Source organism: Bombus vosnesenskii, unplaced genomic scaffold (assembly GCF_011952255.1).
Source record: "Bombus vosnesenskii isolate JDL3184/JDL3185 unplaced genomic scaffold, Bvos_JDL3184-5_v1.1 scf7180000013264, whole genome shotgun sequence".
Taxonomy (NCBI): Eukaryota; Metazoa; Arthropoda; class Insecta; order Hymenoptera; family Apidae; genus Bombus; species Bombus vosnesenskii.
The window spans coordinates 6,619,946-6,640,031 of record NW_022882924.1 but is presented as its reverse complement, the minus strand read 5'-3'; the positions used below and the strand labels follow the sequence as shown (position 1 = coordinate 6,640,031).

The 20,086-nt window shown below is 36.6% G+C and overlaps 1 protein-coding gene across 4 annotated transcripts in view; it reads left to right on the top strand.

Moving 5' to 3' along the window:
* Positions 1-20,086, top strand: part of LOC117235150 (laminin subunit alpha-1) — a 200,000-nt gene that overhangs the window by 124,641 nt on the left and 55,273 nt on the right. Inside the window, exon 1 of one of the 4 annotated variants that reach the window (XM_033496938.1) lies at positions 6,451-6,456. The exons of the other annotated variants lie outside the window; for them this stretch is intronic. The gene's annotated coding sequence lies outside the window, so the exon portion shown is untranslated. Of the gene's footprint in view, positions 1-6,450; positions 6,457-20,086 lie in introns of those variants that run through there. 4 annotated transcript variants of the gene reach the window in all.

Below are 20,086 nucleotides of genomic sequence, written 5' to 3'. Positions count from 1 at the left end.
AATAATATTGAAAATTCATGTTAATGTTTTATTTACTACAGTTCTTGGATAATATTTTACCAAATCGTACTTCACTTTAGTTACAAAATTTCCTAATACTGATTGATTGTATGTTTTAATTTTATCGCGAAGGTACCTTTTTCTGAAAAAGTTTTCTCTAATGCAACGGGGACGTGCTACGCTTTAAACGTTAGCCAGCAAACGTGATACAGTCGAAAAGGGGTTGATTCTAAGAGTAAATCGAAGATATAAAATGAAATAATCGATAGGAAGAACGCAGAATTTAAAATTGTTCGTGGGGTGACTCATTTAAGGAAAAATTGAACATTCTTCATTGAAAATTCTTAATTAAATACGTATAATATTTATTTTTCTGAAAACAGGGCCTTAAATAAAAATATCCTAGTAGATTCTTTTTATTTATTTTAGTAGATTTTTACTTATTAATTAATTAATTAATTTATTGAGATAACTTGTCGTTGGTTTGTTCACTCGCACCTGAACGCTGAGTGGTCAAGTTTACGCAAGCTAAAGTAATTTCTAAACTCGATATCGTCAAAAGCATGAAATTTTATTCTCTATTTTCGATTGACGTTCTCGCGTAGGAAAGTCGCTGTTTGATTGATTATTATAATAAAATTTGTAACCTTGTTCTAAATTATGTTAGGGAATTTTAAAAGGCGCAGGAATTTTAAAAAAGTAACAACAATTTTCTACACAAATTTGTACCTTTATTTCATTGAAAGTTCGAACAAACAGAGATACATCATTTTATTATGCACAATAATGTATTTAATTCGAATAAATTCTAAAATGTACTTAAAATGTCTTAAAAACTAACAATGTACGGTCGAACAGTGTCTTTATTATAAAATATATGGACGTTCTAAAATTAAAAATGTTAATTCATCCAAAGTTGCATACGAAATTGTAACATATCTTACAACATTTCGCGACTCTAATTTACCAATTCTAATTTATTAAAAAATAAATCTCCAAGTAGACAAAAATACCCACATACTCTTTATCTAACAGTCTTGCACATGATCTATAGTATATAACAAAACAATTTGTGTTTTTTGAACCATAATTTTGAAACGAATCCTCGTTTGCATACAGAGCACCAGTGGAGTTTCTTCAGTTGATGAATCATGTGTCTTCTGTAGATAGTAGGATGAAAAAATACTTTGCGGCAGTAATAACACTGATAAGTCTTGGGCTTCAAGAACACGAAGTCTGATTCATCTTTCTTTGCCGGGGTATTTTCCTGGTTTCCGGGGATGTCTTTCTGGTTTCCGGGGGTGCCTTTCTGGTTTCCCGGGGTCTCGTTCTGGTTTCCCGGGGTCTTTTTCTCAGTCTGGTTTTTCGGGGTGTTTTTCTCAGTCATTCTTGTGTAAAACAGATGATACATCGATGACGTTATGTTGGCGATATCTTCTCTGTGAATTCTGTCCATTCTTTTGTCTCTAAGATGGTTCCATTGTATCTCCTCAAAGTCGTTCAGTCGTATCGAATAATCAAATCTTCTCGTTCTCCTTCTCTTTATCATGAAAGAAATAGCCCTTGTGTCGGCTAATGACAGACTCGATCTGACTGGAGGCACGTTAACCCTCTGTAATACAAAAAATATTTCATTGTTAATTATTAATATTAATTCGAATGTTTAAATAATTAAGATTGAACAATAGCACTTACTTCTCCTTCTGGCCACATCTTCTTGAAGTTGAATTCATTCAAACCATGCATTTTTGCAGTTTCTAGCAATACTTGACCAGACTTGTAAGATTGATGCACGTCGAGTTCAGCTGGACGAGTTCGTTCAACGTACATATTAAATCAAATGTTCAAGTTGAAATGAGCACATATCGGCTGTCAAATGTTCTTATACAGATTCCTGCCGAATTGCTATTGGTGATTACCGAATGACGTTGGTTTCATTGGTGGTTTAAGGGTTGCTACTAAGTTTTGCGAATGAGGAGACTAAGCAGCAAACCTTTGCCCCTGCTGCAGTACTGGAGGGGATACGCAGGTAGGTGGGGCAACAGTTTATATGTGCCTTGGAAGGTGTTTTAGGTGACGTAGTAGTAGTCTCGTGTCTAACAAGCCTGAACCAACATTCCTTACCGAAAATTCTATACTGATAGAATAATGACACCATCCGTATGAAATTTATTAAACATATATGGTTTAGTTACACGATTGCAAGATGTTGGAATAAATTTATATTCATACTGCACACAGTTTAAAATTTGTTAATTTATTATAAACAAAAAAAGTTCTTGTAGTGAATATTAATATACAATGCAGCACACATTCCATTCTACAAGGAGGAAATAAGGAAAGCTGCTTTAAGTCCCTTGTAGCATACTGTTAGAACTGGTCAGCATCGCCCCTGACAGAGAACCCAGTGTATCCCATGTTCCGATGATTATTCGCACATCCATTTTACAGATTTCAAACTTATCAAATTTTCAATTTCCTAAACTTTAATCAAATTGTTTAATTTAATTAATTGTCGATCGACATTCCAATGAAGATCGTTTGCGCAAGATCTGCTCGCTCGCAAATCATTCATATTTATGCTCGAACGTGCGACGACTAATTGATTTTTGAACAAGGCAAGCAGCAAGTTGCGATGCTAATAATTATTGCAAATCGATGGACGATCGTAAAGTCGACGAACCGCGCCGATAACGAATCTCGCTCGCGTTAATGAAGAAGTCCTCAGAGATATACTACACGCGTAGACACGCGTCGCATCCAGTACACATGGTCTTGATAACGATTAGATTCGAATACGTTTGATTACATACTCGGTTCGATGACTTAAGTACCAATATCGCGTGTCTTTCTCTATGTCTGTATCGAAATAACGATGAATGTTAATTGGAACGAATGTTTATGACGGAATATTGACGTATTTGGTGGATAAAATTAATTTGTGCCTTTTGGACCAAGTATTTTTCAATTATGGATAATTTATATGAGAATATGGTATAGCTAATTTTAAGAAGGGAGTTTCTTTCGTCGATAGATATTGTTAGAATCTTGTAGCGACGATAACGAGTTCGTTTGGATATTTCTGTATGTTTTGGGATCGTTTTATCTCAATTATTATCTGCTATTGCTATTTTTAAATATAGTTAAAAATATAATAGACAGAGAATTGGATAGCTAGTAGATGTGGAATAGTAAAATAATAGTAAAATGAAGCTATATGCTGATGAGTATTGTTAACAGATTGCAGCACAATCTATAATATTATTACCACTATCATATATTGTTATATTCACAAGGGATCGAAATCGTAGAAAAATTGTACGTAGAAAATTTGCTTCGCATATAGGGAAATATTAGGTAGCTTTAAGGAAATTTTCTATGTAATTCTGTAAGCAACCAGATATTACCGCAATTACAGACATCTGCATAGATAAGGAGATTAACGTACGCTGCTGAGCTTCGTGTAATGCCACGTAAAATTTAGTCAGCACGGAGGAAATAAGTAAATCGCGAAGGGATTACATTTATGGAAGTAGAAATCTCAGGAGGAGAACAGCTGTTTCGATTCTTTCTGATACTTTATAGCATCGTAGAAGCAAATAGATTTTAAAATGCAAACAATCTACGAGATTTGAAAGCTGCACGGGAGCTTAATGACACTCTAAATTAGAATGGATAGACAATAAAAGCTAATGATCCAAAATTAAATTTACATACGAATTAATTATTATTGTTAATTATTATATTTAAAATAATTAATTCTTGAATAGGTAAATAATAATTTATAAAAATTTATAAATAATAATTAAATAGGTAAATAGTAACAAATAATATTTCGTACAGTATGATGTACAAAAATATTGCGTGTAAAATCATTTTTGTTCTTTTTACAAGAATTATATAATGGTTGGTCGGACGGGTGATAAAGTTTACGGTGGATTGTTTAAACATTTTTATTGGAACACGGGGTATTGTAATTGCTGCATGTACTTTCTCTAAGCGATAAAATGAACATTACATGCAACGTAAGAGTGACTATAAATTAGACATAAAATTGAGTAAAATGTATGGTTATCGTCTCGTGTTACATGTGTTTCTACTTGAAATAACGCCCCTTTATGGTACATAATTGAATGTACCATTCGCTAAAATAAATGATCAATAATATACCATGGTTTCGGTTTAATATATTTCATCGCATAGGGCGTATTTTAGGAAAAATATACGCGAATTTTGATTGCAAGATCATTGACATACTGTTTGATTGAAAGTAACTCAGCAAAGAATGACCTATATCGATACACATTGTTAAGAAATATATAATAAATATAATAGAACGATCATTTGTATGATGTCAAATTTATACTATTCAATTTATAACACGATAGGTGTTATGCCGTTACTTGTTAATCGCATAAGCAGATTGGGCGTTTCAAGTAGCGATCTATGTATTATGTATGTTACGTATATCTATAGCAACAAATTATCAATTGATATTTTTGATATTTCCGTATACGATATTGCATTAAGATATCTGATTTTGCATTTTCTTTTTAATGTTATATATTTTCTATCTCACCTAATAAAGACAATCGATGTGACCTATTTCGCGTAAGATATACGAATACGGATTAAGATAAAGATTTAGATCCAAATTGCAGATTAAGATGTAAAATCGCGAAATCGATTGATATGCGATACTTGACATATAGAAAATCGTAAGGCGCGAAGCACGAACCGAAAGCTCGAACGTCCGTTCGAACGATCGCCGTAACCAAGCAACCAGCGGTACAGTGCACGCTACGCGTGCTATAGCAGCGACCTTCTCGAACGAACCTGCGAGTAAGTACAAACGTAAACCGGACGAGTAAACACGAAACAGCTCGTGTGCAAGAAAGAAACGAATGGCTAAGCGAAAACAGATGCATCGAACAGGAAATACAGAGAGAAAGAGAGAGAGAGAGAGAGAGAAGAAAAGAAAGAAATTTCAAAGAAGAGGAAGAAGAAAATATCCACGAGACGAGAACGACACAGACGAGTTTCAGAGCCTGGGGGCGAGATCCGGCCGACAGAATTTTCCGTCTGGTGTAGAGGACGATCTAGGAATGCGCAGCGAGAACACTATTAAAGCACGTAGAAGGCAGTGGAGCTCGTAGATAGATCCTCTCCACGGCAATCACCTGCTGGGTGGTCTGACGGATCGCCATCGGCCATCTCTCGTGTAACTCCCTCGTATGTTCGTATTAAGTCATTTTGCCGCATGATCGTCCGACCCTGGCGGTGCTTCGTTCCGTCAATAAGTCCCCGGAAGGATGAACCATTTCGAAAGAGATCGAACTCTTCATTGTGAGAAACCATCCTGTCGTCGCGTGCAAGTCGATGGTTGAGTCGTGTTTCTTTTACAAATACCTGTCAACGTGAATGATATACAGGTAATGTTTTAAGGAAAGGTCGTGAGAGAAGGATCAGTGCGGTAGGAAATATGTAGGTGTAGGCCAGTATTTCTTAAACTATTGGATATATAGGATTTGCCGTCTACTACCGTCATAAAACCTCTCAGTAGGAAAAACTTGCCCGGAAATATTTTGAAAGTATTAATTTTCGTGTATGTGTTCATCAGAGATAACGACCACCGTTCAAACGGTGCAAATTGTAATTCACAGCAGACTCTTTCTGATTGAAATGTCGTATTTGCATAAAACTAGAATTGTTCATCGGTCGATGAATGATAGATGAAGATAATAAAATTTGTAGATAATTTTTTGAAAACTAATCATTATTCAAAAATTGTCAAATAATGTATTTTGCCTCGTTTAAGTAACGAACGACCTATTTTTAGCTTTTACTCATTAAGAAGGTACGCTCAGAAAGTTTGGACATGCCACTACATTTTAGTCTACAGGTACCCTAAACTGTACTGTACACAGTAAGAAAGCAATTATAGTTTACAACTTAGGACGAAATCTGTTCTTTCGGAGCCTGCACTATAACTCCCTCGAAGGTGCGCTATTATACTATTATTATGCTATTGCAAGAATAGAATATTCAATGCTTTGCAGGCACATTTGAAAATTCCAAGTATAGTTGGATAATCCCGGTGTAAACCTCGAAGCTTAAAACTCATTATACCAGTTGCGCATAATTTCCGAGAAATCCTTCATAAAAAGTGATGCACTTTTACGACATATGTCGGATTATTATTATTATTATTTCCATAATAGTATTATTATCGTATTTATTATTTATTTTTATACTTATCTATAATAAGTTATAAAATTAGAAGAAATTCTCGATCATCTCCTGGTATGCCACATTGTACAGCCAAAAATCGCCTATGGTGTTGCTTCGCTTACTGGGAGTGCCAGACGTTTCGTAATGGGTTAAAATTCGTGTTTTTAGTGGCAGATGATGAAAAAGCAGAGTATGCGTAATATAGGCGAACGTGTCGACGAGTCGGTTACAAAGGATCGTCGACGGCTCGTTAAAAAAGGGTAGATCGTGGTGTTTAGAGAGATTCTTGATCGTTCCATCGCCAAGAGCTGCGTCTGAACAGAGGCTCGGATTATGGTCTAAAATTTATGAAACGCTTCTGATACCGTCATTACTGACTTATTGTCCGACAAATTTTCGCTGCCCTTGCGAGAAAAATTTGTATAAAAAACCTTAGACTGTTATTGTCTTAAACCATTTCTAATTTTAAGCTATTGTCGCGATCTATTTATCGTATTATTGTTGTTATTATATTACATAATTTGTTATGTAACATATCACTTAGTTTTTAAGCTTTTCAGTTAAATTATAATTATTAATTGATCGCTCAATTATTCCTTTTTTATTTTCTTTTCTCTTTCATTGTACTAATGGGTTTATATACGAGGTGGTATAGGTCGTGCTAAGTGCTGCACTCTGCTGGTGTATATGATTTTCTTCCAACCATCCGGATCGCTGGCTTCTTCTCCTCTAGGAGTCGTGAAAAACGGTGTATATGTATATATACATGGATGCCAGACTTTGAACCTGGGCCTTGAGTGTTTGTAGCTAATTACACTAATCATAGCGCTACCTTCCGAGCTACAAACTGTTGCAAAGTGTCCAGGGTCATTGCCTATATATATATATATATATATATATATATATATATATATATATAAATAAATTTGTATATTATATGTTTATTGCATAAATATATATATATATATATATATATATTGCATATATATATCGAATAAAATAAAATCAAATAATGAAACAACCACATTTGCGCTACCCGCACTATCCCAGGAACCAAGCATTAGTCATATAAACATTTTCGCGAATACGAAAGATAATAGTCTCATTGGAAAAGGCAGTCGATCGCGAAATTATGCGAACGTACCTGTTGATGATGTGCTGGTACGAGCGGGCGTAATTACTCTCATTATCGAGTCAGCGTAGTAGGAATGCAGATACACGTGGGCGCGAGTGGAAAGAATAGAAAAAGGAAGAAGAGGCGCGTTCGTCGGTCTTGACGTATTTATCAATAAGTTTATTAATGACACTAGCGGCAGAATACTGGATACCCGATTGGACGCAAGGCTATATAATTACTGAATTCTACACGAATGAACGCAAATTTCTTGGTCGCTAAGCGTGGGCTCCTTCTTTGGCAACCCTAATCAAGGCGAGCTCTCCTCTGAAATCATTATGGCAGAACTAATTCGAAATTGAAGGATTAGTGGAACTTTCCTTTTACATTGTTGTCGGATGTCTGTCACGCTAATTAGAGGGTATAAAAGAAAATGTTGAAAGTAAAAGTTTATGAAGTTTATCTATTTCTTGTTTTATGAATAAAATAAATTTTATTTTGTATTCTAAAAACAAGAATTTGCTAGAATTTGCACAATTAGAACGTAAGAAAATGTGAACAGTTTACAGCTAGCTATGTCGTTTATGGGGTTAGGGGTTATGCGATTGGAGTTAGGTTCTATTCTAAAGAAATATTTTAGAAATGTGTTTTTAAAATCTGGCTTCATAAATAATAGCAAAACTAAATCTTGTTTTTAAATTTGTATTAATACGTGCGAGGATTTTCTTTCCAATCTGCTAGGTACGATGCATAGTTACTGTAGCTCATTCTACTGACTCGTTCGCTCACCGTTAAATTTTTCATTTGTCTTGCTTCACACTTTTCTTGTCCTCACAGCGTTTTATAACAATGTTAACAATATACGGATAGAATATATAGTCTTTATTTTTGATACGCCAGTGTCAGATATCAGTTGTTGCTTTTCGTTAAAATAAATATATCATTATTAGATGCTTTTTCGAACATATCGATCGGTATTCTTATAATTTTCTAGTCTTCGACCTGAACCTCAAGATGTAGCTTCAAAATAGAAAACGTAGTGCAATTTGAAAAATTTGAGTGCGAAAATTGTGACCTTGGTCTATGTATCGTGCCAAGCTTTAAGGGGATATTCTGGTCTAGAGACATAAACTTCGGGCGACTTTTGACGCTCTGTACAAGCGAAACAAAAAATATTTTTGCTATCCTCCTTTTTAGCATTTGTTTATTGATATTTCGAGATTACGTAAAAAATTCATTGAACAAAAAACTCAATATCTAAAATGTTATGAGCTGGCAAAGTGGGTACTGCCAAAAAAATGGGGTGTCGTGGCGTGCACGATATCAACCCTTCTGGTCATTTGAAACAAAAAAAGCGAACAGATTCTTAGTTAGTATGGATGCCGCTATCGTCTGAATCTTGGAAAAGTCAATACAACATTTTTTCACAAAATGACGGCCGTTTGAAAAAAAATTTCTTATTTCGCACTTTTTTTTTTGACAATTCCGAACGTTAAAAAAATAGTAATATTAAAGATTTTGAGCTGAGCGTGGTCCGGACGATAGAGGAGTATATAAGGGATATTCAGACAAAAATTTTAAATAAATCTGTTCATTAGAACTTGAGATATCGTGTACGCCAACTCGAAAAAAGTAGTCTCGAGAAAAACGCATTTAAAGTTTTGAGACAAGTTTACTCGGAAGAAGATTAAGAAGGAAACACCCAACAGATCTCACAGAGGACATAACTTAACATACAAACACTCACCACACTAAAGAAATAAATCAATCAAATTCGAAGATGGTATCCCACTGGGGCTAGCCATCCACATGTTATATCGTTATACCACTAAGCTACAATATGTTACAAAATGTCCTACTGGACAAATTGTAAAATGTAAATAAATAAATAAATGAATGAATAAATAAATAAAAGTTTACTCGGACGTCTACCGTCTACTGTTCATTTGTTCTGGTCGGACCGAAGCAGATGCTGCGTCACAGAAATGGCTGTAACTCATAAAATAATTGAAATTTTGAAAAATCCTTTTAAGAGCATATTCTTGAACGTCTAAACTTTGGAAATATGAAAAAAAATTTTTCGATTTTTTCAAATTTCTGGACCAGAATATCCCCTTAAAATATATCACACTCAATTGTATTATTTATTAATTATTAAAGTAAATTATTAACGTTAAAGTATATACATCATATTTTTAAGAAAAATTATGTTAATTTAATTATCAAAAACTTCATTCCAATGTGCTTTAGAAAACAGTATTAAAAATCAGCGTCTGAATTCTGCCGTAAGGAGAAACAGCTCAAAATTCAGCTATACCTAAGAGATTATGAAAATATAAATATCGAAAAAGGAAACAGAAAGTAGAGTAAAAGAGTTTTATTCGTATTTCAATATTTTTCAAGTTGCATACCGATGTATTCGATTTTTAAATATTATTCATTTTCCTTCTATTCTTTCAGGTGAGTATCACTTTTGGTAACGTTGAAAATCTACATTGATCACACACGTGCACGACCTTCTGAGTAAGTGTAATTTTTATTCTTTCTTATAATTTTAGTTTTTAAAGATAAAATTAATGAAATTTAAATTTAAAAATAGAAAATATGCTCCTTCGAAAATTACTTGTGACCTTGGTGAAGATCGTTAGTTTTAATGAGGCAAACGGTCAGAACTATAGTAAATAACGATAATTCTTCAGGTAGTCTAGAACTTTCTCCAAAGAATCTTTTCTTCCTCCCTTTGACTCGTAAAATCCACTAAAGCATGTTCATCACAAGTTCACGAGCAAGTTATGCTCGTTTCAAAGCGTATGCAAATGAGAAAATCAGGATGCGTTTGACAGAGTTTCGTTGTGGCAAGTATTGAAAATCTAACCAGTGAAAAGAAAATGATGCACAAAAATCGCGGTAAAATAAACAATTTCATAATAATTATAATTGAATAATTCGTGCATTCTCTTTGATCTGAAAGAAAAAGCGGCAAAAATAAATATTTTGAGCAGAAGCAAACAATCGGTTGAACAAGTTTCAGTTTCATATTACGCGTTATTACGTAACACTGCGTAATATAAATATGCATCTTAAAGAAACATAACGAACGAAGTTGTAACAGCGAATGAATTGAGTTTATGGGGCAAACGTTAGCCTAGTGATCTTGAAAGGGCACGTACACAGCTTCAGACACGGCCGACGAAGAGGAACAAGGCATTCTTTGATCGTATTCGCGTGGACATACGTCGAGACTAACGCACTTTTTCCAAGATACGTCCACGTACACACATACCTCTTCTTTTTTTTTTTTTTTTTTTTTTAAAGCAATCTGGTTTTAGTTGCAAGTTTGTTTCAAATTATCAATACTTTCTTTTACAATCTCTTTAATGAAAGCCGAAACATATGGAATCTTCTTTCGTTATTTATCGTAATTGTTACACCAAGTAATATTTTGCATCTCGAAATCTGCGATAAAATATAAGGAGATGTACTTTATGGAAAAGAATATTTTTTATCAGAAAACAATTTCAACCGCGTATTGCGAAATGTAATTTGTACGCTACAGTACGATAAGCTTGTACAATACCGGAAGATCGAACACGGAAACCATATCTGCCGGCACCGCCTCCTTATTAATGAAATCGTATGATCAACCAAGCCCAGCTTTGGTACGACCGGTACTTATACGATATAAAAATTAATTCCATCTTGTTAAACGACCCACGAAGTAGTCGTAGCTTCTGTCTTCCAGAGTGATATCGATGCACCTGCGTTTCACTCTTGCTCTTTCCTTTCTCTTACCCTCTGCTACATCCTACGAGACGAAAACACCATGTGTGAATCCATATCGTCGCTCAAAGTAGTCGAATATTCATAGGACATTTTAAAATTGTTTCCACGAGACGCAAGCTGAATTCTGTCAATTTATCATCACTGGGGGTAACCATCCACATGCTATATTGCTATATCACTATATTTTACCAAATGTCCTACTGGACAAATTGTAAAATGTAAATAAATAAATAATAAAAAAAAATTTATCATTGTCACATAATATAACGTTTTATTTATAAAGTATAACAAAGTTCGCTTCTTTCTAGTGTCTTTTAGTTCCAGGGTTTATCACAGAATATTTAGCTTGCCTTTCATACATCGTTTTACATTGCTAATTAGCTTGCTATCTATCTATAGTAATTTTTTCAAAAGACGACCTTCATTTTTTCACAAACGTGGTATTCTGAATCTACGTATTTCAATTTACTTAATATGCGCGAATCGATAAATGCATATACATGCATATGTGTATGCGCGAGTACCATTAAGATTTATGAATAATGAATATGCATAAATCTCAGCGGCATAGTAAACAGCGTTTGTACGAGTGGAAATCTACTCTATAGCAGTTTCATGAGTGACATATTCAAACGGAATCTTGCTTCTTCATCGCACACGTGAAATGTCTTGATTGACAATCGAGCGTTTTATCCGTTCAACGAAACTGTATGGCGATGTTTATAGAAAGCTCGTAAATTCACGTATCAATCTTGATCGCCTGTCTTCGCTATTCTATTTTAACCCAATTACACCGACGATATTCCATCCCTCTGTCACAGCCACGTATCTCAAGACGAGACACCGCGACAACCGCAACGTAAATCCTCTGCCTTTACGACGACGGTCTTCAAAACCGTCATCGTTCGTGTTTTTTCACGCCGATGTCCCTAATGGTTCTCTCGGCGTCTAGCCATCAATGTCGTAGCCTCGTGATTCACGACTAGGCCCAGACAAGCAACGTAAAGTCGCGGTCGCGTTGCCAAACACTCGAATGAGAAACACAGGCAGGTGATCTCATCGCGGAAGTACCAACGAAGATTTTGTATTCCGAACCGTGTGGGCTCTATAAAACTAACCGTGCCCACGCGGCCTGTCCATTACGTGCGGCGTCGTCCACCGTCAGATACTCATCGTCACGTAGCCAGGCCACCTGTGCCACCATGAATATCCCATAAAATCGCCTTTTGCTTTTCTTTCGAGCTTGCCGCTCTGGGAGTGTCAGCCTTCGCAGTTTCTGATTCTCGGTTCGTGTTCTCGCGAAACAAAAGACACCCAGGGACGTCTTGTCTTGAGATAGGTCTTGGAGAGTGGCGTAAGTAAGGCTGGGACCACACGAACCTTGCAACGACGTCCGTTGCGTGACACGCGTTGTGCAAACACGTTGCTTCCACGAACAACGCAGGTTCGATAATATGTGGATTTCTTTTCTCATCGATTTTCCTTCTACATTTATTTCCGATCAATTTATTCAGCGTATCTTTCCAATCTTTTTCATCCTGGCGAATAAGAGAGAAGCTCTCCACCGTGGGCTAGCGGACCTCGACGTCCTGCCACTGCTATGCCTACTATTTTCTTCGTAGAATGGGCCAACGTCAATTCGAAACTGACTAGCCTGAACTCGTTCGTGATATCTTCTCATACGTGCGAATTCGTTCGTGTGACTACATAATACTTTGCAAGTCGCCCATGCGTGCAAGAAACAATGGCAGTGAATTCAAAACACATAACGAACCGTTATGGAGCTTGGAAAAATCGAACGATCAGCGTGTCTCTGTCAGTTACATAGCTACGGTTCCACTATTTGGCGCGTAAAAATAAATGAGTTCGTTATCTTCTTCTTCCTCGAACAGTTCGTCAACTGCTTGAATTCGATATTGCTGCCCGATACATACGGCAGTGATTTGAGAAAGGCAGTTCGCATCGAATCGTCTTATACCGAAGAATATAAAGAATGAATATAACAATCGTAAATTTTGAATAGAAATGCAGAATATGCGCGTGCAGTGGAAAGATATAAATGCGTGTACGTATTTCAGCGTTCATGGATTTCACCCTACGCGGTCAGTCGATGTCCCTAAACGCCGCGTAGTTTGAGGAAGCATCGTACGTATATATATCGCCGTATATCGGAGTCCATACACGAGCGACATGCATCACTGTCAACGCTATGTAACTTGTAACATGCGTAACTTTTTCCCAAACGCATTTATGTTAAAACAGACGTTAGATTTCGTAGACGTACGTTCTGTATCGTATTAATTCGTGTAGCAAGCCACACGACATTTGTAGGACGCGCCGCTTCCTCCGACGATATCGTTCGCAAACGTTTTCGGACTTCTTTATTGCCAATCATTGCTAATGCAAAACGCTTCCTTTGCGTATCTTCTTTCGCGTATTTTGCATTTCGTAGACGATGTTACCCCGGTAGTTCTGTCTGGAAGGATCTTCGGATTTCTTTATTGTCGACTATTGTTATTACAAAAGGGCTTCCTTTTTGGAATATCCGTGTAAATAAGATTGTTTTGCAGCTTCTATCGCACCCCGAAGACAATTCATATTTGAAAAAATTGTTTTTATTGAGTGTCATAACGCGATAAAGAACGAAGTGGTAGATGGAACAGTAAATAAAATATAGAAATATCAGTATTGTCGCGTTCTGAAATATTTGCAAGTAATTACAGTAAATTTAATTATTTAAATTATAGTATCAGATAGAGATAGAGATACGGTAGGAGCTGTCGGTTATCCCAGCAGTAAATATTGTGGATATACATTTGCCTGTGAGACACAAGCCAGTACATTGTCTGTATTGTCAACGTATGATCGTCAGTTGATCTTTATGCTGTACACCAACATGTGAAAACATAAGCGTAGTCGGTTTTATCAATTCAGAGGAGACGCGGAACATTGCCCGATTACGCAATGGTGAAACCATAACTGAAAAGCGGTGTCTTGCGCGATTGCTAAATCAACGATTTGTCACATTAAAAGACGAACGTGCAAAATTTCGAGGAAGAAGATATCTGCACAAGTGATGTTCCCAAGCATTCTGAAGCATTCACAGCATCACAGATAGTCATCGGATGGTACAGAGCACATCGTCAACGAGATACTCCTGAGGAATTATTAATTTTAACAAAGATACGCAATCCGGCAGCTCGAGAAGATCGCACGAACAAAGATGATTTAAACACGTGTACGTAATACATGGAATATGTACAAACATCAGAATTTTTCATGCAGAATGTAGTTAAACGTGAGTCGTTCGATTATCTAAAAAATTCGATTACATTCGAACTGAATTATTTAGTTCGGATAATCGGGATTCTACTATATTATGATATAAATTTCAAGAAAATTTTAAATCTCCAACGATGTATTTATATACTTTTACGTATCCCCTCTCCTTCAGGAAAGGCTCATGGATACGCCACTGGCTGTACATCCGTACAACTCTATACGTGCGTACTACTTTTACGCGCGTACGAAACAACGTCCGTTACAACGGGCGTCGTTGCGACGTTCGTGTGGCCGCAGCCTAAAGGTTCCTCTGGAGAACGTTCGCCGAGCGAACAGGTTCAGATTTCGGAAAAAATCCTTTCGATTTATGCTCATTGACGGCGACTGCCGGCTTCGTGAAACAGAATAGACGGAGAGGCGTGGCCGTGGGATTCACGATGCTTGCCGAGAAAACGGCTGATATTTATTAGGTAGCTGAGACCGATCGAACACTCTTACGTCGATACTTGAACGATGTGTCGAGGATTTTTAAATTCTGATGTTTGTCGTACGCTCGATACGGTACGAGGATTGCGAGATAGTGTTAGTGGTTTAGGATTACTTGACGAAAGAATCGTAGTCGAAATGATATTGCAAGAGAAAAATATTTCTCATTCAAAATATATTTGAATATATTTCTGGTATATTTGAATCAAAAGTATCGCGATATTTTCTGTGATTTGTTGAATCGTAGACAGCGACAGTGTAGCTCTTTAAAAGTCTACGATAATACGAATGAAATTTTTGCATGTATACTATGAACTATCAATTAAGAACGACTTTGCACAATGCAGATTTGTTAAATAACAACCGTAGAAGATAATGCGTCCAAGTTACTCGAGTATCTAAACAAATTTCCAACCAAGATTTTAATTATAAATATATCACGACTAAATCATTCAACCATTTAACATTTTCTCTACTGATCTGTCTCAACGACTGAAGAACTTGCAACTTTCTCCACCTCTTTATCTTACAATCGAAACTTCATAAATATCAAAAAATATTTAGTCGTTGTTTCAAATAAAATTGTATTTACGTATCTAGTAGTTTGAATAACACTACTAAAGGGTAAACTTGCCTTGAAGACCAGCGAACAGTATTCTCGTCGGTATCAATGGAGCTCAATGAATCACCGAGCCATTAAGTTACTCGCTCTCTCACTGGCGCGGCGGATAGGTGAGCGGCACAATGTAAATGCCGATTTTTCTCTTTTTTATGCTTGATTACAACAAGTGTTTGCTCACGCAATGTGCGAGGGCTTTAACCCGGAGAGTAGACGGCCACGTAGGCAGATGAAAGATGCGGTGCACGTTACACGAACGTCGCCCTCATCTAGGTGACGATTCATGAATCTCAGAATAAATCGCGCGAGAGTAATATGCGGCCACATAAACGCCACACTAAATTGTGCGCTATAAATCGTTGTATTTAGCAAAAGCTGTTATAATAACATAGCCTGGAAGCATGCGTATCTATGCGTTAAAACGGTGTTCCCGATAAAAAGTAACTACGAGGATGGTGAATGGGTGTAGTCGAGAGTTAATCGGTGTAATAAAACTTAAGTTTAATCAGAGAAAATAATTAGACGGTGCGGTGTACGTATAATTTATAATTCAACGGACGAGTAACAAAATTTCTGTAAAAACTTTGCGCCTTGCAAATGTGATAGAAATTTTTGAAAGCTGGAAATTATTACGTTCGCTTTTGGAATTTATTTTTCTTTCGAAAATGATCAATGAAATTCTTAAGAGAAGTTGACTGGATTTAGGAGACAGCGATGCAGGAGGATAAATATTTTTTATTTACTTGTGACCAGAATAAAACCACCTGTTTGACAGGTGGATGCGTGTGCAATGACCGTCGTTTCTCCGTTACCGTGAATGATACAAAGCGATCAGTCTCTCGTTAATTGAATGCAACGATGCTCGTCGTGTTGCGTTGGCTGCACAAATGCACAGTGGGTGTTTCATTGTGAGAGCTTTATGAACTTATCTCAGGTGGTCCATGACATGGTCAAGGAAACTGCAAGGTGCTGGATGCATGGATACGCGGACTGAAAGAATACGGGAAGAGACTTGATTGGATAATTAATGAACCGTGCGAGCTTGGTCGCTGGAGGGAGCGTGTTTATTGGTTCGTTACGAGTACATCGTTGACAAGCGTAATAGCCACTTTATCTGCGAAAACTGGACGTTCTTCCATGGTATTAACTCGATTACCGTGTACAAAGCGTTCACAAAACATACCTGTACACTGTTATTAAAAAGCTAGGGGCATCTCTTTACGTCAAATTAAAATGAGGCGCAAATCTTCAAACACTTCTCAGTTTCTCGCTGAGAATTTAATATTACATTAAACTTCTTGCAAGTGTAAAATCTCGTTCTATTGAGTTTCTAATATAATAGGATACTTATCGAATTTCCATGCAAATTCGTATTTTTATAAAGCTTCATGTTTCATCCGTTGAATATTATAACTAGCACTATACTTCCGATATCTTGTATATTTTTGCAATTTAAAGTTTCTCAAAAATGCATAGAAATCTACGGTGTGGTTATAATAGATTGTTTAAAACGACGCAGATTTTTATCTGTTTTATCTGCGCTTTGTTATAAGGTAGCAAAAAGTGTATATAGTAAAGAGACACGTAATTTGATTGAAAAAAAAAAAAAAAAGAAAAAGCCGAGTTGATCTCCGCATTTGCTCTATATCTCTGTTTTAAGAAAGAAAATTCATCGCGATGTCTGATTATATCCTTCTTAATAAAGATTGCTATGACGTATATTTTTCTACTGCCGAAGTAGCTGAATTATCCAGAACAGTTTCACGTGTCTGCAGATTTTTAGCACAAATAAGAACCAAGAAGATAATAAGATACAAATAAGAACCAAGTAAAATAGATTTAAAGCTTCATTAGGAGAAATTAAATAGTTTCGAATCGCATCGAATTTAAAGTTTCCATGTTCTAAGATACTTGATACAGTGGAACACGTTTGTACTCGTACAATATCGTTGGATAATGAATAATCACACTGACAAGAATTCTTACGCAAAGTGAACTGCACGTAATAATGGTCGGCTGCGTGAACGCAAGTCTCAAAGAAGGTAAGTCCATTGTCGGTAGAGTGGCTCAAACGAAATAAATCGGGCGGTTTGAATACGATAGGGAACGGGGCCGTAAGTTACAGTGAATTAAACCATTCTTCATATCGTGACATATTTTACATCCTGCTATCATAACGTCGGTTAATCATTGCTCAGCCAGGTGTAATTTATTGTTACGCTGGCAAAAATGCGAACGCCATAACGGTACGAGTGTATTTTTCCTTTGTAAAGTATGGTTCCGAGTACCGCCTAACTATGCTAATTTCAATCGTAACTCACATACGGTGCAATTACGAATGTATTCATTCATAAAATTGATTCAGTGTTAACAACAGAGGAATATGGAGGGCAGATAAAGTGATGTATGCGTTGGTGCCTTATCTTTACTTCCTCTTCGCTCTGCCTTTTACTTCTTTCGTGTCAAACCGATTCCGCGTGTTCGGCATCAGAAACGTCGAATATTTGTCATTTGAAGATATCTGCATTTAGACACCGTGTATATTGGTCAATTTTTATTATTGAACGAATTCGAGGAGCAGGATTCACCGACGAATAATGCGACTTTAAATGAATTTATTTTACCTTCGATCGTTCTTTCATCTACCCAACTTTATCTACTCTGTATCGATCATTTTCATTTACGGAAAAGTATTAACCCACTTATACCGAGAAGCTATTAGTTTAGCAGATATCTTAACTTCAGTTCGTCGAATTCAACCGCTTCGCATCTTTCCTTCTCTTTCGCTCGTTAAACTTGACGAATGGAAGTTGAAGTATATGATAAACCGATGGTCTTTCGATACAAATAGGCTAATAGCTTCTCCCGGGGAGAGTATCCAGCTGGATGGACCAATCTTACAAAAACGATACGGCGCTATTTAAAAAGATGCTTTCAGCATCTGAAAAAGTCAGATTTAATATCTCGAAACGTACAAAGCATTGAAGGATCAAGTTATCTGACATTCGTCCGATCAGGCACGTCGAATACGATCAATTCAAACGCCTTTTGACAAAGTTTTTCTTACTGACTCGTCCCGTATATCTAAACTCATGAAGTTATAATCATTTAGAGCGAACAATTTTGGCTACGATCATGGCTATTGAATCTTCGCATCTGCAACGCTCAAGGTCTCCTTAAAATCTTTCGCGATCCCGTTCGCTAATGGTTAAAGAACAAAAGAGAAAAAACAGACGTCTAGTCCGGCGCGCAATCAACACTCGATAAAGGTTTATCGCAGCGAACGCGAAGCTCGTGTATTTTTTCGTCTATGTTAAACGGCTGATGGAACTGTTGCGAGCCGTGTCGCATTCCAGCCGGTTCCTCAGCAGCTCAGCTGAAATTCTCGGCAGCCTAGATGCCGGAAGCGAAATCCGAGCGGTACGCTCGTGAGCGCGTAATTAACGGGAGTTCCTGAACAGCGAGAGAATACGTAGTATGTAAGTACTGGCGGTCGATATCTCGCGACCTCTCTCGGCCGACCGCCATCGGATCCGCGCTCAACATCGCACAGCCATACAGAAGCGAAAAGAAGAACCGAGTCTTACGAAACGAGATCCTGGCAACCGCATTCGTAATGCATTAAAGGCAGTTTATAAATATGCAACGAATGTACACACGTGTACCTGAGCGAGAAAAAACGATCGATCAATATTTATGCGAACACGCGGTTGCGTTTGGGCATCGAGCGGGTTAATTCGAACGTCATCGGAGGATGAAAAAAAAAGTCCTTTTTTAGACGCGGTCCTTATTGTAATTCTTCATTTACGATCGTTACTTAAATATAATTAGGATCCTGATGATCATTCGGATCCACACGGGATGATTCTAACAATTGGGTTAAACGATAAAAAAAAAAAAAAATTATGTAAGTGATCCAATATCGTTTAGTGAGATATGGATATGTTTTATTTTTTCATAAATTTTTAAGAAAGTACTTAATTTCATTATTAAACGTTTTAACGATTGCATCTTAGCACATCTCGGTGATTGTTTAAATACGAGTATCGAACAACTAAACGATGTTTTAGGAACAGGCAAGAAACGTTTAAAGAATACTTGGAAAGTAACGGCGAAACTATAAGACTAACTATAATATTCTTTTTAGAACGGAATTCTACTAGAATTCTTTTTTTCCAACGGAGAAAGTTAAAAGAGCGGTACCAGTTAGTTTGAAATGTTTTACCTCCTTGCAAGCATTAGAAAACGTATTTATCTTTGCACTAGTGCGAAATACATCATCTTCTTATCTAACAGCTAAACAATCGATAACAAGGCACCGCAGTGCTCGGTTCGACCTACTTTTCTAATATCAACACTGAACGTTTTAAACGGGAAGCTTACTCAGTGGCTACGTGCCTTTACTGACTGAAATAATTCTTTTTTTTTTTTTTTTTTTACGTAGCTTGAAAAACTAATTGCGATTTTCTAAACTTTATTCGGTATTTATATAACGTACGATCTCAGTGTTGCGATAATTTACGAAATAATGCGATTGCTTTACGATTTATAGAGTTACACCGCTTACAGAT